The sequence below is a fragment of the Patella vulgata genome, chromosome 2, assembly GCF_932274485.2.
Source record: "Patella vulgata chromosome 2, xgPatVulg1.2, whole genome shotgun sequence".
Taxonomy (NCBI): Eukaryota; Metazoa; Mollusca; class Gastropoda; family Patellidae; genus Patella; species Patella vulgata.
In genome coordinates, this window is record NC_065880.2 from 10,430,440 (window position 1) to 10,446,906 (window position 16,467).

At 35.2% G+C, this 16,467-nt stretch overlaps 1 protein-coding gene across 3 annotated transcripts in view; it reads right to left on the reverse strand.

The window, feature by feature from the left end:
* Positions 1-16,181, reverse strand: part of LOC126812214 (serine/threonine-protein phosphatase 6 regulatory ankyrin repeat subunit A) — a 62,548-nt gene extending 46,367 nt beyond the window's left edge. For all 3 annotated transcript variants that reach the window (XR_007675866.2, XM_056098717.1, XM_050538475.2), the window contains exons 1-2: positions 16,070-16,181; positions 14,245-14,331 (exon numbers count right to left, since the gene is read on the reverse strand). The gene's annotated coding sequence lies outside the window, so the exon portion shown is untranslated. The remainder of the gene's footprint in view (positions 1-14,244; positions 14,332-16,069) is intronic.
* Between the last annotated feature and the right edge of the window lie 286 nt (positions 16,182-16,467).

Here is a 16,467-nt window from a genome sequence, read left to right on the forward strand (position 1 = left end):
TCAACATTATTGTCACCCGCCTTTTGAAGATTTCAGCGGACTATTAAAATGGGCCCGTTCGTCTGTCTGTTCATCACGCCATCAGGGACAAGATAACTCTTCTAATTGAGGTAGAATGTTTAAACTTGGTGTAGGTGTTGATTAGGTGAATGACTTAATGGAAATGAAATGAAATGAAATGGGGTTTAAAGTCCTAATGTTCTGCTCCTATACTGGGCTAATGAAGATGGGCATACGCCATATAGTGTGCTATGAGGGAAATTTTGCCTTGGCAGCGGCACTATCGCCTACTCTTATATCGAATTCCAACTGCCAGGTGATCTTTCACGTGTATTCCAATATATACACGGGACCTCGGTTTTTCGTCTCATCCGAAGGACTAGACAGCTGTCCTTGTCATGACATCCGTGATGACTTGGAGTTCAAAGATGAGCATATTATGTTTAGGATCAGGAGAGATAAGCAATTTGATTGGTTGATTGGTCATAATGCGGCCCAACATATGACCTTTGTCACCAGTCTTAAGCCAAGTTCGTTCAACTTTTGTCGCTCTTAAGTGATATTTTTGGCTTCCTGACTTGGTTAGCCAGCTTTTAGGCTTTGTTTCAGCTATGGCCTCTAAGTTTTAAATATCATCACAAATTTGTGCTAATTAAACATACATTATGCAAGAGCTAAATCTGTCTATTGTAGGTCTTTCTTCAGGCCTGAAATGTTATATAAACTATTAATAAGCAGGGGCGGATCCAGGAATTTTTGAAGGGGGGGGGGGTCATGTTCCTGAGACAATGTATCTCCCCCCCCCTCCCGCTTGATCTCTATCGTCATTTTGGCGTATATACATACACATTGAGCTTTTTAAACAGAGAAATTCAACACCTCATTTGACGTCAATTTTATTATGAATTAATACAATGACTTTGTGATTCAATTTCATGGATGCAAAGCATTGATTGTGATATCACATAATGTCTATATCATTATCTCGTGCTTTGAGTGCCCATCCTGTCCCAAATCTGACGATAAAGGATAAAGCACACGGCCGAGAAACCTTTCTCATAAAAAGTGTTGATTTACAAAAAAATTTATGTAGTTGATCGGGGGGAGGGGGGATCCGCCCCTGATAAGACATTAATTAACCTATCCAGACCATAATCAACTCTAGATGGCATCGCTAGCCTACGATCTCAAGTGGATTATGAGCCGATTTACTGCATAACTTTCCTTCACGATTTAGCGATTTTATGGATAATCGAGACTATGCTGTTTATCGTACTGACTTTAGTAATGATGATCGTAGCTAGGCGGAAATTTCAAACGCTTAGTTCTCAGTTCATAGTGGATCAATTATCTAGTTTTTAACCATTATTGTGAGAACTGCCAACTCGTTATCGAATCTCCCATAATGTATCTTTAATAAGCTCTTAATAGACATTAGTACAACATTTTATTGTCTTAGAAAGAAAAATAACCCCGGACAAGACAATTTAATCAAATCCACTTAAACGTCATTATGTGACCAAAAATTTGACCATTGACCCTTGTCACCTTTGAACCACTCCTATATAAGCTAGGTTTGTTCAACTTTTCTCGCTCTTAATTGATATTTTTGGTTTCATGACTTGCTTAGCTAGCTTTTAGGCTTTGTTTCAGTTAAGGACTCTAAATTTTAATTACGGTCACTAATTAGTTTTAATTAATTAAAGATGGGTTCCCAGAAAAGTATTTATCGGGTGGTTATTTCCAATAAAAGTATGGTAATTTTGGTATATATGGATCCAATCTTACTAGAAAAATACTGGATTCCCCGAAAACATTCATGGAGCGTATACAGGAGAAAAATGTAAGGGTTCCCCTAATTAACAGCCCGACGATTAAGAACTTCTGCACGCGTGATGTCAAAGGTCACAAGCGAACATTGAGCGCTTGGTGTACAAGTAGATAAACTTTATGAAGAGTTAATCCGAGAATTTAATTAGGATTCGATATTTGTAATAAATAGTAAGCGATTAAAGACAACATCTTCTTATGTATGCAATGAATTCTCCTCTGACTCCCAAGACGTGACTTAAACATGACCTGGTTTGATTGAATTTTAATAGCAGGGCATTCCTTCGCAATTATAATGTTTGAGAAGGATTTGAAGCATAATTATGACAAATTAATTAGTTTGAATATGATTTTGGTCCATATATACCATTAAATCACCACGTTTGTACGCGGGAACCCATCTTTAATTAAGTTCTTAAGTAGCATTAGCACAGCATTGTATGCTCTTAAGTCATGCATTCTGTTTCTTAGTGTTCAGTATGAAACGTTTGCAAGAAAATTGTGGATGGACACTAAATTTTAACTCCCATTAAATATGGGAAGGTTAGGGGGAGCGCTCCCAGGTATAGGCACAGGTTACAAATCTTAAGACTTGGCTTTCCAAAATGATCTGGGTTAAACTATGTGTTGTAAACCTCAATATTTTGATTAAATCTCATTTTATGTGAATCCACTGATTAGGAATTCACATTTATTGTATCTTTAGTTTGTTTTCAAAATCTGATTGAATGAAATGTGTGTTGGAGACACTCTGTTAATCCACTGCTCAGACATCTTTATACATGATTTTGTTATTTATTATTTTTAGATTTATTATTTGATATAATCAAATGTGTTTCTTAGTTGTTCTATCAATCTCTGAAATCTGTTTTTTTTTGGTTTTTTTTTTGGAAATCTGAATATCGAAAAATGAGCTACTTGTTTTTCATGATTCACCAATATCAAAAAAACGAGTGGCTCGTTTTTCGTTATTCGCCATTAACGAAAAACGAAAATCGGGCTAACTTCACACAGCCCTTTAACATTGTCAACATTTTGCTTCCTCTTTCACCCATCACTTCTGTCCGAATTGCTGTGTGTATGGAGATGAACCTGGATTTTCCAAATCCAAGGGCTCACACGGGAAGAGAGGAAAAAAAATGTAGGGCTCATAGGGTAAGGTAGGAACATCCGCTGTACGGCTCACAAGGAAAGGGGATAACCCGCTGTAAGGCTCAGAAGAGAAGGGAAGAAACATCGATGTAGGACTCACACGGTAAGGGAGGCAAATCCGCTGTAGAGCTCACAAGAGAAAGGAGGAAAACACGCTGTAGGGCTCACAAGGGAAGGGAAGAAAACCGATGTTGGGCGTCACAAGGGAAGGGGAGAAGAACTGCTGTAGGGCTCACAAGGGAAGGGATTTATCGTCCACTCGACACAAACTAGTCCATTTCGGGACTAACATATGGTTCAATTATATTTCAATAATTCGCTTGCGTGTAGGGGGTAGGGGTCTTTATCAGTGGGATGAAACCAGAGGACCCGAAAAATATCCACGAAGTTGGACAGGCGACCCAACTCCTTGCTGCCACGTACAGAGAATCGACACCACGCCACTTGACTCAATCACAGAGCTTTTGAAACAACGCGCACGCGTTAACCATTCGGCCTCCCATCAACTCCTTCCTTGATGGGTGTACTTGTCATGATTTGTTCCAAAATGGCAAAGCTGAGTATCTTTTGGGAAAATGAAGAAACTGTCGTCAAACACTTGTAATAGCTTTTTAAATAATGTAGAATATATTGCCTGATTTGAGCTTGTGCGGATTTGTTAAATTGGAGTTGTCAGTTTTACCATAGAACTAGAATACTAACGGGAACGCCCACTCGGTGACGTATAACGGTGATGACATAATTATGTTGTACATCGCATGCGCGAAATCAATAAGGCACAAGTAACTTCCGGCCGTATGTCAACATAGCAGAAGCGTACGACGTCCTGGAATTTCAAGAACTTGACGGTGTAATAGATGTAAGTTATTCATAATTTTAATGAGTTTTTTTAAAATTAGTTATATAACATACCATCGGGAGTATAAACCATTTATTTTCGGACATTCAATTATCCGAACACACGTTTGTGTATCATTTTCTACTACATATTATAAAATTATTATTAATAAATTATGATGACATTCACATTGTATTTAGGACTTGTTATTATTTTTATTTATTGCTTTGTGCATATTGTTGTTAGCCTTTGGCATGTCCGTGCCAGTTTTGGCTGGTTTCCCAGTGCCCTTTTCTTGTTTATAACAAGGGGTTTTACATAGGCTAAGCCTGTTCCCCAATCCCATTCAGACATCCTGAATAAAAATATTGTTTATAAAAAAAAAAAATGTGTATTCTTTACTACAGCTTTTCTTTGCTAAAGATTTGTTTGAGACATCTCAACCTGTCATTCCAGTAGCATCCGTAAGTTTTCTACATATACAACATACATACATATAGTCACATAGTGTTCGTAGCAAATGCCATGGGCAAGTTTTGAAACTCATTATAGTCTCGACCATGTCTATATATTTTTTTTCTTCTCAAACGATCAAATTGCTTTGGAAATGAAATGAAATGGGGTTTAACGTCCTACTGTTCTGCTCCTATGCTGGGCTAATGAAGACGGGCATACGCCATAAGGTGTGATTTAAGGGAAATTTTGCCCGGGCAGCGGCACTATCACCTATTCTTATATCGAATTCCATCTGCCAAGGGATCTTTTACGTGCATTCCAATGTATACAGGTGACCTCGGGTTTTCGTATCATCCGAAGGATTAGACAGCTGTCCTTGTCAGGCCCTCCGTACTGCATCACTGACAAGGGGGAACCACGCCGGAAAATCTGGATGAACTTTCTCGGCAAATGCAGGGATCGAACACCCGACCTCCAGGCTAGCGAGCCAGCGTCTTACCCACTTAGCCACGTGATCCCAAATTGCTTTGGAACAGTTTCTTTTATTTTGTATAATATTTACTTTAAAGGGACAATAACACTCTTGCTGGCTTGAAAGCTCCAGAAAATAAATAATATCTCTATCTAAGTACTAGATGTTTAAGTGTCCCACCTGTTGTGTAAATTATCCATTACATCCTATTTTACTTGTCCAGAGGGTTCGAAAATATTTTTAAATCGAAGTTTCATTTGAAAAGGTTTACGTTAGACGTTTCAAACCATTATGTTGAATTTTTTAAATAAGGTGTGTTAAGATGAAATTTGTATCATCAATTAATTGAAATATTCTAAAATAGTTAAATTTGTTGACCAGAATAAAGATTGGGACATATTATTCAGTTACAACAAGAGTGGTATTGAGCCTTTAAAGAACTGTATTAATTTGGTATCAAGCTCGTAATTAGATAAAATTGTGAGGGAAATTATAACCTCCAACCCTGTCTTTGGTTGTGTACAGATTTACACTGGTAATTTTAATTCATAGCTATTGATTTTGTTTGGTTTTTATTTACGTTGTTTTCATTGTTACTTATTTTCTTTTTAAGATTCAAACTAATCCAGTTAAATTTAATGGGAAAGTTCAAGTAGTGGTTATATGAAAAATGATCTGATGTTCACATGATCTCAAGGGTTTGCCGAACCTCAATCGAGTTTAACCCCAACAAGGAATATTATACATCAAAACTTGTCATCTGCCTGTGCATTTTCTAGTATAAGTTTATCATCATTTGGAGCAAATGGTTAAATTACTATTCAAGATGACTAATTTAAAAAACAAGAACAACAATATGTGGTTGGAATGATCCAAGGCTCTGTTCAAAGATATTTTATTCACATGACAGTGATGCTTGTTAAATAAAACTTGTGAATTTAACAGATAATGACCATTGATAAACACTAAAGGCAAATAGAAATGCACAAAAAAATCCATAAGCTTATGATAATAATGATTAAACATACATTATGCAAGAGCTAAATCTGCCTATTGCAGGTTTTCTTTAGGCCTGAAATGTTTTCTAAATTATTAATTAGACATTAATTAACTTATCCAGGCCCTAATCAACTCTCGATGGCATCGGATTTCTCCAATATTAAATAGATTAGAACAGTTCAGCCATATTTTGATTTAAGCTAAAAATGGAGGAGTGAGACTACTTCGAACAACCAGTACGATGGTTGAAATTATTGCACACGTCTTGTCAAACCTTCAAAGGCCTTCAAAGGCTAATATCTTCGCTCGCAATAGAGTAATTTGAATGAAATTTTCAAATTATTCATTTTACATTATTTATCTTCGAAATTTTATAGCAAGAATGGCTAGCTCTTTATCAAAATCTTACATAATGTATATTTAAGAATAATTTAATACATTTATAAAGCTCACACATTACAAGTTGTGCACCTGTATAAAATTTGTATAAATTTTGTTATCATTGTTAATATTTTATACATGAGATGCAATTTAAATAATACATCACTTTTATAAATGGATGAATGTAAATCTTGTTTGAAATGAATCCAGGTTTAACGCCCTACTTAGTACTTTTCAGCTCAATTTTGTTTTAAAGATTTGCTTTAATCTTGCAATTAAGGATGTAACAACATCATATTACGATGATAACATGTGAGAATGTTTTGAAGATTGCGTAAACCCAACAGAATCAGTATGTTGATTTTTCTGGTACACACGTGTGGTATATAATGCAGCTTTTAAAAAGCTAGGTTTTGTGCAACTGTGGAAGGTGCAAAGTTATGCCACGTCATCTCAGAGGTGCTATTTCATTGCGTCTCGATATATTTTGTTTACAATTATCAACCTGGCCCCAAGTTCACAAAGCATTCCCAGACTTAATAATTTGCTCAACTTTCAATCACTGTTTTTGAGAAATATCTTTGATCCAGAAACACAAAACTTTGAACATAGTTTCTTATTGATATATTTACATTAAAACAACAATAGGTAGTAAAGTGCTATATTTAAGTTAAAATAAGACAAACAATTTTGAGTAAAACCTTAACTTAAGACTGAGAATGCTTTGTGAACTTGGGGCCTTGTGTTCTTTTCATTACTTATTATCTACAATACAGTAATAACAAGAAATAAAAAATCTGTAGAACACTGCTGATTAAGTTCTAGATTTAATCCTAGATTCAATCACATTTATATTTTTATACTTCCAATATCGATATTAATTCCAATAGAGCCAGGTGATGTTTAGTTTAATTATACAATTTCTATTTTGTTGTATGAAATTATCTGTATAATCTGTGTTTTTGTTTCTTTCATTGTGTGAAATGCTTGCAGCAAAGTGCTGTAAATAAAATACCTGACATCAATGATCACAGTTTAACTCTATAACTTCTCATTTGACCTCAAATCTATGTGGAGTGGAGTCAGTTGGAAGAAATAAATCAAAATGGAGTGAAATCTACATTTTAATCAAATTCGTACCACATGATTATATTCTACATATCTTCATATTCTCAACAGTTCTTATAAGTAAATCTATAGATGTAACTTTAATTTGAACAGGAAACAAAAATGATTATATTGTACTTCACAATTCAAGTCCTTGTCAATGGTTAAATGGTATGTTACACTTTTATCTTCACTTTTAAACAGATAGATATAATCACTTGAAGACTGACATAGCCACAAAGCAGGCATCTGAAAGGTTACTTCGTTCATATGTAAACATTGAGTTTCCTCGGTTTTCCTTGGACTCTGAATAAAATAGACAAATTCATAAAACTCAATTAAAACAAGAAGAATTGGATTCTCATACATGTATTCATAATTTTCTCGGTTTCTGAATAAAATCGAAAAAAATTACAAAAGTAAATATAAAGAAGAATCGGATATTCATACAAGTATTTATAAATAAAATTATGGGAGATTATTGAAAGAGCTAGCAGTTCTCATCATAATAGTTAAAAACTAGATAATGTAAAGGGAATTTGCTGAAAATTTCAGTCAAATTGATCCACCCTGAACCGAGTATTTAGTGGTTGAATTTTGGGCCTAGCCTCGATCATCATTACTAAGGTCGGTACGATAAAAAAAAAACATGGTCTCGATTATCCATTTTTTGATTTAATCAGAAGTAGCAGACTGGGCTCTAATCCAGTATATATCACAGGCTAGCGATGCCATCGAGCGTTGATTATGGTCTGGATAAGTTAATTAATGTCTAATTAATAATTTAGATAACATTCCAGGCCTAAAGAAAGACCTGCAATTGACAGATTTAGCTCTTGCATAATGTCTGTTTAATATTGATGAATTAAATGTTCATATACTGATCTTTTATAAGGAAACATCGAATGTTCATAATTATAATTAAGTTAAGAGAAATTTAAGTTACCGGTGACTTCCTTGGATTCAATTTCTTTGTTGTTACGCTTTTCTGTAGAAGAATTAAGGTTGATAGTCTCCCTAACCCTTCTTTTAATCTTCGATATGTGGACCCAAAATTTTTGTAAACATCTGAAATATTCATAAAATCAATATAAAAAGGTTCCTACATACAAAACAAAAGGTTCAGATATAATTATTTTTTTTCCATGCTTGTTGATTATTCATACCGGGAACAAGATTATTTCGGAATTTAAAAATAAAAGGATTTGACAGGTCAAGGTCAGTCATAAATAAATATACAATTTTAATTTTTATGGAGCTGCTCAGTTAAAACTTTGACCTTTAAAAAAAAATAATAATTAGTAATTCATAAAATTAAAGTAAAAGAAGATTGTTGAGAGAGAATCGTCATGCTGTCACACACTCATCGGGTGTAGTAATCGTCAATTTCATAACAAATTGAAAGTAGACTAGGCCTAGCTACGGCACTAATGTAAACAAACCTATATGCATACAACTTTGATTAGAGAAGGGGTAAAATCTAACGGGCAAACATGAAAATACAGACATTCAGCTAGTATGGGTTTAACTTAACTTCATTGTTTCATTGTATAGGTTGTCAGGGTGGACTGCCAACTAGAATCTACATAATGAATTTCTTTTGAGTTTTCACTTACTTTTTCAACGAAATAATCCGGCTCAACGTGTCTTGAACATATTGTCAAGGTCTTGTCATTTATCGGGTCTGATCTGGTAGACTGTATGATACGTAATGATTCTCTCTCCACTCTGTTGTTTTTGGGTAAGCGATAGAATGATCAATCCCGATTTCTTTTATTGCAGGCGGAACATCCGAACAAAACACAATTCGCGCCAGGCATTTTGTTAGTGCGAGCAGAAACCGGAAGTACGCTGTGCCCGATATCAGCGTCAGAAGCCCGCCGTCACATAAGGTAGTGACGTCACACGGTGGGCGTTCCCGTTAGTATTCTAGTTCTATGGTTTTACAAACAAATTTTTTGTCGTAACCGTAAATGTTTCAACAACTTTTTTTGTTTAAATCATAATCAGCCTTTCACTGAGGTTTTATTGTCTTGACAGGTATGATCATATACTGTAGGAAATCATATTATCACTAAGTGATTAAAATCCCTGTATCTCTTGTTTATTAAATTGATCAAATATAGTACAAGTCGTGTAAACGTTTTCAGAATATATTTTATATACAAAATTACAAGAGCAATATATATTTATAAACATGACAGAATATATTTTATATACAGGGACAATACATAAGTGCTATAAATAATAATGATGATGGTGATCTATATATCGATCTAATTGAGCTGCCAATACGCTAGATAAAGCATCGATTTTAAGCTAATGCACCATAAATACGGGCTATAAATAATATTTATCATCATCATCATCATCATCATCATCATTATCATCATCATCAATTAATATAGTACATGTTATATTCTTTATAGAAGGAAATCATTGAATTCTCCTTTATATCCATTCATAAACTCTGAAGAATATTAAAATTAGCTAAACTAAAGCCATATCACTAAACAATGTCCTAGTCCCGTTAGTATTACATATCAGTGAATATACCAGAGAAATGACCGTTTAATCGTCTCTTCTTGTACTCGTCGTTATTATGACGCCATAATGACGATGTGCCATAATGACGATAGAAATATATATATATTTCTATGATAATGGCGATATGGCATAATGACGTCAGACATAAAATGACGTCATATTTAAACTCTTTGCGTACGATACATGATTCTATGCCTGTCCATTATACATTTTATGGTCTAAAGTGACCGGTTTAGCCGTTATTTGAATGTTCTTCACATTTTATTTCAGTTAATTTTACTAGTAGCTGTGAATGTTAAACACTGTTAATTAACCTGACTATAATCATCACCTTCCAGTAACAACTATAACGTCAACAGAAAGCAAATTTTTGTAAAATATACAAAAAAACATAATTATGACCTGGACATGTTCACGTTACAAGTCGCTATACCAGCCTTTGCAATGATCAAGAGCACCTTAATTAAAATCTGTGCATCTTCACGTTACAATTCAAACCAGTATTTGCCATTGGGATATTCCTGGGTTTTCCTACACTCGTTTGTAAGCTCATCATGTGTAAAGAGGGTAAAATACTGGTAGTTATATTGACTATAATCATCGTCTCTATCTTTAGCTATATCATAGCCACCATAATCATCATCATCATCAAAATCATTACAACCATCATCAATATTATCTATGTTGTAATCTTTAGGATGAAGAACATCTTTCTTCTCAAAATTTAATGTTGCTACAATTTGGTTTTCAGGAGCTCCACCAAGATATAAAAGTTTTCTCAGTTCACCTCTCTCTTGACTGCTAAGTTCTCTCATATCAATCTGGTTATAACTACTTTTAACTGAAGATGTAACAAGAGACTGAAGACAGCAGTTTTCACCGACTAAATATTTAATAAAACTAAGAGCCGTACGTGGATCCCAACAACGTGGAAAACACAAGGTGGCTTGGATCAGTGTGTTACCATTAATACGTGGTAAATTGAGAAGCATATTATCTCCAGCAGATACAAGTGATTTAAAACTTAAATCAAACACACTCTCATAAATATCAACATGATGTAAAGCTGATTTTCCACCATAATTAACCAGTTCACCAGCATTAAGTAATTTCCTTATGAGAAAACTATCGTTTTTCATTGCCGCCATCATTAAAGCAGTTTTACCTCCTCCATCTTGAGTATTTAAATTTATACCAACAGCCAGTAAAATATCAACACACTCCATGTATATTGGATATATATATCTGTTTACAGTAATCCTCAACAACGTCATTTTTCTGTCTGTTATTCAAGCCATCTTTAACCATAGTAAATCCAATGATACACAGATGAAGAGTCGTGTGACCCTGGTTATTCTGTGCATTGATGTCTAGTCTAGGATGACGTGTGAATAGTTCTAAATATTTACTATTCAATAACAGGGCGGCTATCATAATAGGTGTTTTAGTTTTAGAACATCGATGGTTTATGTCTAGCTTTTTATCAAACAACCAGTTAAACTTCTTTAGAGAATAATCGTAGTTTACTCTAGCTAACAGATGTAGCATATTTTCTCCTTCGGTTGTAATACCATTAACAATCAACTTTAATCCAAGGTAATAATTGAACAGCTCCAACCTCTTACAAGTAAGAATCTGGTGAAATAGTTCCACTCCGTTGTTAGGTGACATCAGTACATCGTGAGAATAAAGTTTAAATATATTAGTAGAATTTAACAAGTGATATTGAACACAATAACTACACGCTGTATCACCATTAGTATCTGTCAGATTTACATCAGAATGTTGAATCATCAGTTTTAAGATACTGATATCAGCTTGGTGTCTTGTATAGTACATTAATGGCGTTTGTCCTCCTTTATTTTGATGATTCACATTACAGCCAGCATAGATCAATGCAGTAAACAAATTATATTGTAATTTGAAGTATAATATATTACTTTGTTTTAATACGTTTATCGGGTTAAGGGTAACTCTACCCCTGAGTGTTGGACATGGACCAATATATATATAGGTACAGCCCTATGCTGGATCATTCCGAATTGGATCCAAATCTGTTAAAAATTGCAACCTGTATATCATTTACATACAGAATATAAACAAAAAGTGGGTGTGGCACCGCCGAAAGAGCATGGGGTGGGAGTGGAGGGGGGGGGAGCGTGAACCAACATCAATAGTTGCTATCCGTAGGATATAAGGAATAAATATATCAAGTTCCAACATAATTCATTTAAAAAGGTGGCCTTCGGGGGGCTAAAAGTAAAAATTGGGCGTGGCCCTGCCCCTGGGGTCGGGGCATTCACCAAAATCAATAGTTGACGGCTTTAGACTATAAGGTATACATATGCCAAGTTCCAATATGATCCATTCACAATTGCGGTCTGTAAATGATAAATACAAAAATTGGGCGTGGCTCTGTCCCTGGGGGGCGGGACATGCAGTTTTCGTCCTGAGGCTATAAGGAATTGATATTCCAAATTCAAAGACGACCTATTAAGAATCGAGGGAGTGGAGGGGGGGGCGTGAACCAACATCAATAGCTGCTATCCGTAGGATATAAGGAATAAATATACCAAGTTCCAACATAATTCATTTAAAAAGGTGGCCTTCGGGGGGCTAAAAGTAAAAATTGGGCGTGGCTCTGCCCCTGGGGTCGGGGCATTCACCAAAATCAATAGTTGATGGCTTTAGACTATAAGGTATACATATGCCAAGTTCCAATATGATCCATTCACAATTGCGGCCTGTAAATGATAAATACAAAAATTGGTGTGGCTCTGCCCCTGGGGGGCGGGACATGCAGTTTTCGTCCTGAGGCTATAAGGAATTGATATCCCAAATTCAAAGACGACCCATTAAGAACCGTGGCCTGTAGACAACACACAGAGACATAAAGACAAAATGGGTATGGCCCTGTCCCTGGGGGTTGGGCAATCACCAAAAAAAATAGGGGACATCCTTAGGGTATAAAGAATAGGTATGCAAAGTTTCAAAAGGATATGTTAAGAATTGCGGCCTGTAGGCGAAACACAGGACACACACACATTGGGCGTGGCTCTGGCCCTGGGGGTTGGGCATTCGCCACAAACAAAAGGGTTGTTTCTTAGGATAGAAGGAATAAGTATGCAAAGTGTCAAGGTGATATGTTAAGAAATGGGGTCTGTAGATGACAAATAAATACAAGAAAAGTGCGTGGCTCTGCCACTGAGGGTCGGACTTGCGCCATAAAGACAAAATGGGTATGGCCCTGCCCCTGGGGGTTGGGCAATCACCAAAAAAACAAACAATAGGGATCATCCTTAGGGTATAAGGAATTCATATGAACATTTTTAAAGACGATCGATTAAGAATTGTGGTCTGTCGGCGACACACCGACAGACAAAAAGATAATGGGCGTGGCTCTGCCCCTTGGGCTTGGCCATGCATCCAAAACGATAAGGGTGTTCCTAAGGGTACAAAACCCGAAGAAAACCCACGAGGTTGGACAGGCGACCCTACTCCTTGTCACGTACAACCGGGGATTCGAAACCACGCCAGTTGACTCAATGACAGACCTTATGATACAACACGCACGTGCTAACCATTCGGCCCCCTACCACCCACCCACACAGTCAAGGGCGATGGCAATATACGTCCACATTATATGTGGACGTATAAAAATGTCAATGGATCACAAATGTATGGAAGGGATTGTTTCAAATAGGTTTAGAATTATAGATATTTGTAAACAAGTATTCATAGAACATATTTGTAATTCATCAAAAGCCAAAATGTCTCTTTTATCAGCATTTCACTCCTATTTATAACTTATAATATTATTTGACCAAACCCAGTCTCTATAAATATGCTAATCCAATTAACAAAAATATGTTTATCTGCCCATAACTTATTTATAGATGCTAGAAATAAAAGATTTTGTAAATTTTGTAATAATGATAATGTTGAAAATGAGTACCATTTTGTAATAATAAGTAAAATAATATATAAAGATATTCGTTGTAAATATATTAAACCATATTATAGAATTAATTCAAGTGTATATAAATTTTTATTTTATGATCAGCAGTGGAATACCGCGTTTTATCAGTGAAATAAAAGTGTTATTCCACTGGCTAGTTGTTTTTACCTAAAATGATTGTCAAATCATAAAATAAATAGAACATTTGTCGTTTTGTCGTGAATAACATATTTTATTTCATCTCTAAGCAAGAAAACGTTTATATTTTCACGAATAAGTTTTCTTGCTTCTCGATGAAATAAAATATGTTATTCACTCTAAAACGACAAATATCCTCTATATATTGTAAATAATTTCACATTTGCGCATGTATGTGTGTTTTGTATATTGTACTATATTGTATCTGGTCAGCAGTTAGCTCAAGGAATAAAGAACAGAACAGGAGTGATAATAGTTAATAAATCAATGATTGTTTAATGTCCAAGCTAGAAAATCAATACTTACAGAGTTATACGCCCCTTGTGACTGCAACTGGGTTATTTTGCTCTGAGTTGAAAGTGATATTTCTCCTGATTTCTTCTACTGTGATATCTGAAAATTATGAATAGTTTAAATAAGAACTATGTGATTACTATGTGAAAAAGCTGGAAGATTTTTAGAAGTAGTTTTTGGATAGAAAATTTCAGTTCAATATGGACATGTTTCTGCTAATTTTAGTATATGCTATGTCGCTGTCAATGCCAGTCTGAACTGTAATCAGTTTTGTGAACCATCTAGACTAAATATAAATTTGGATGAACAATAGTGTTAAGAATGTTATAACTTTAAACTTGAAGTTGAGTACATGTATAATCACCTACTTATTTCGGGAATTAGACTTTCCTCTCAAGGTGTATATAACTATTTTCTCATTGCTCTTTGAGCATGCTTTTGGATGGATTCAGCGCTCAACAAATGTGTATTATTATTATCTAAGATAACACAGTGGTTTATTAATGGGTGTAGGAGCCACGGCGGCTAAGTGACTAAGACGCGGGCTCGCTAGTCTGGAGGTCGCGGGTTTCATCCGGATGTTGGTCCAGAAAGTTCATCTGAATTTTCCGGCTTGGTTTCCCCTTGTTAGTCCTGCAGGACGTAGGGCCTGACAAAGACAGAATTCTAATAGTTCGGATGGAACGAAACGCCTAGGTACCGTGTACACACTGGTGTGCACGAAAAACATCCCTTAATAATAGTAATAATATGAACATTTGTATAGCGTCGATTCCACACTTAAAGTATGCTCTATGGGCTTTTTACACACAGTTGGAATTCAATATAAGAGTAGGTCGTAATGCCGCTGTCCGGGCAAAATGTCCCCCCTAGCACACTGTAGGCGTATGCCCGTCTTCATTAGCCCAGTTCGGAGCAGAACAGTAGGCCTTAAACTCCATTTCATTTCATTAATTTACATTATTATTTTCTAAGAGATTACACAATGGTTCATTAATTGGTTAGCATACTCTGCGTCTTGGTGCAGTGTAATCATTAGGTGGAACCAAACTGTTCTGTGTTCTGAAACATAGTGATCAACGATTATTTATGATCACGGTAACACTGATTGTGGAACTTTCATTGAAACATTTAATATTGTCCTATAAAGTTAACGTGCAATGTCAACCAGGTTTAATATATATACGACAATTTATCATAATATCATAATAATAGACAGTTTGATATACACAGATGTCGGTACACAGGCTATAACTAAAGTTATTTAATGTTAGAGGACAATAATGATATTCACAGAGCGTAACGTCTACTCGACACAAACTAGGTCAGTGTCGACCCAAACTATGACAGTACGGGCAATAGGCGGATTTTAAAATAATAATGGTACTCGTATCAGAGATAGTCGGTAGAGACATGAGGTTTAAAGTTCACTCGACAGAACCGAGGTCAATAGTTGTTGAATTAATATAAATCAATAACATACAATAGTATACAAACATATCATTTCAAATGTCAAATTCAGTGTCACTATGACATAAAAAGAAATATAATTCATTCAATGTAAAAATGTTTACCAGAGTTACAGAGTTAGGTGGGGTGTATCTATTTTATATATTAATCGATGACATGATATCTATTTTATATGTTAATCGATGACATGACATCTATTTTATATATTAATCGATGACATGATATCTATTTTGGTCGTGGATTTGTGGAAGGAAATTTTACATAAGTAATATTGGTTGTTATTGTATTTTTAAAGTACTATGTTCCTGATTTATTAAGTAATAAACAAGTATATAAGTATACAATATATATGGCGGAATACTCTTACCTGAAACACACACCTTCGTGATGTATATTATGTGATTGAAATTCCTTTTAATCAGTTTAAGCAACAACGATACATACTTCCTTGAATAAAATTGACTGCTGTCTAACGAAACTAAAAGGATACAGACCACCAAATATTTCTACGCCGTCACCCACGAAACACGTGTCAAAGTTATTTCTAGTCTTTCTCTCCCTTTCCCCTTTTCTCCCCTTTTTGCATGGCGATTTAATTGACTTTTTGGTGTAGAATGGAAGAAAAGGGTTTGAAAATACATTTTCTGCCAGGTTTTGGTGAATATTCATGACTTTGAGGCGGAAGGATACAAGAGTTGAGAGGAAGGTTAGGTTGAAATGTATGGTCGAAAATTGCATGTTTACTTGTCCCTACTTCCAGTTTGT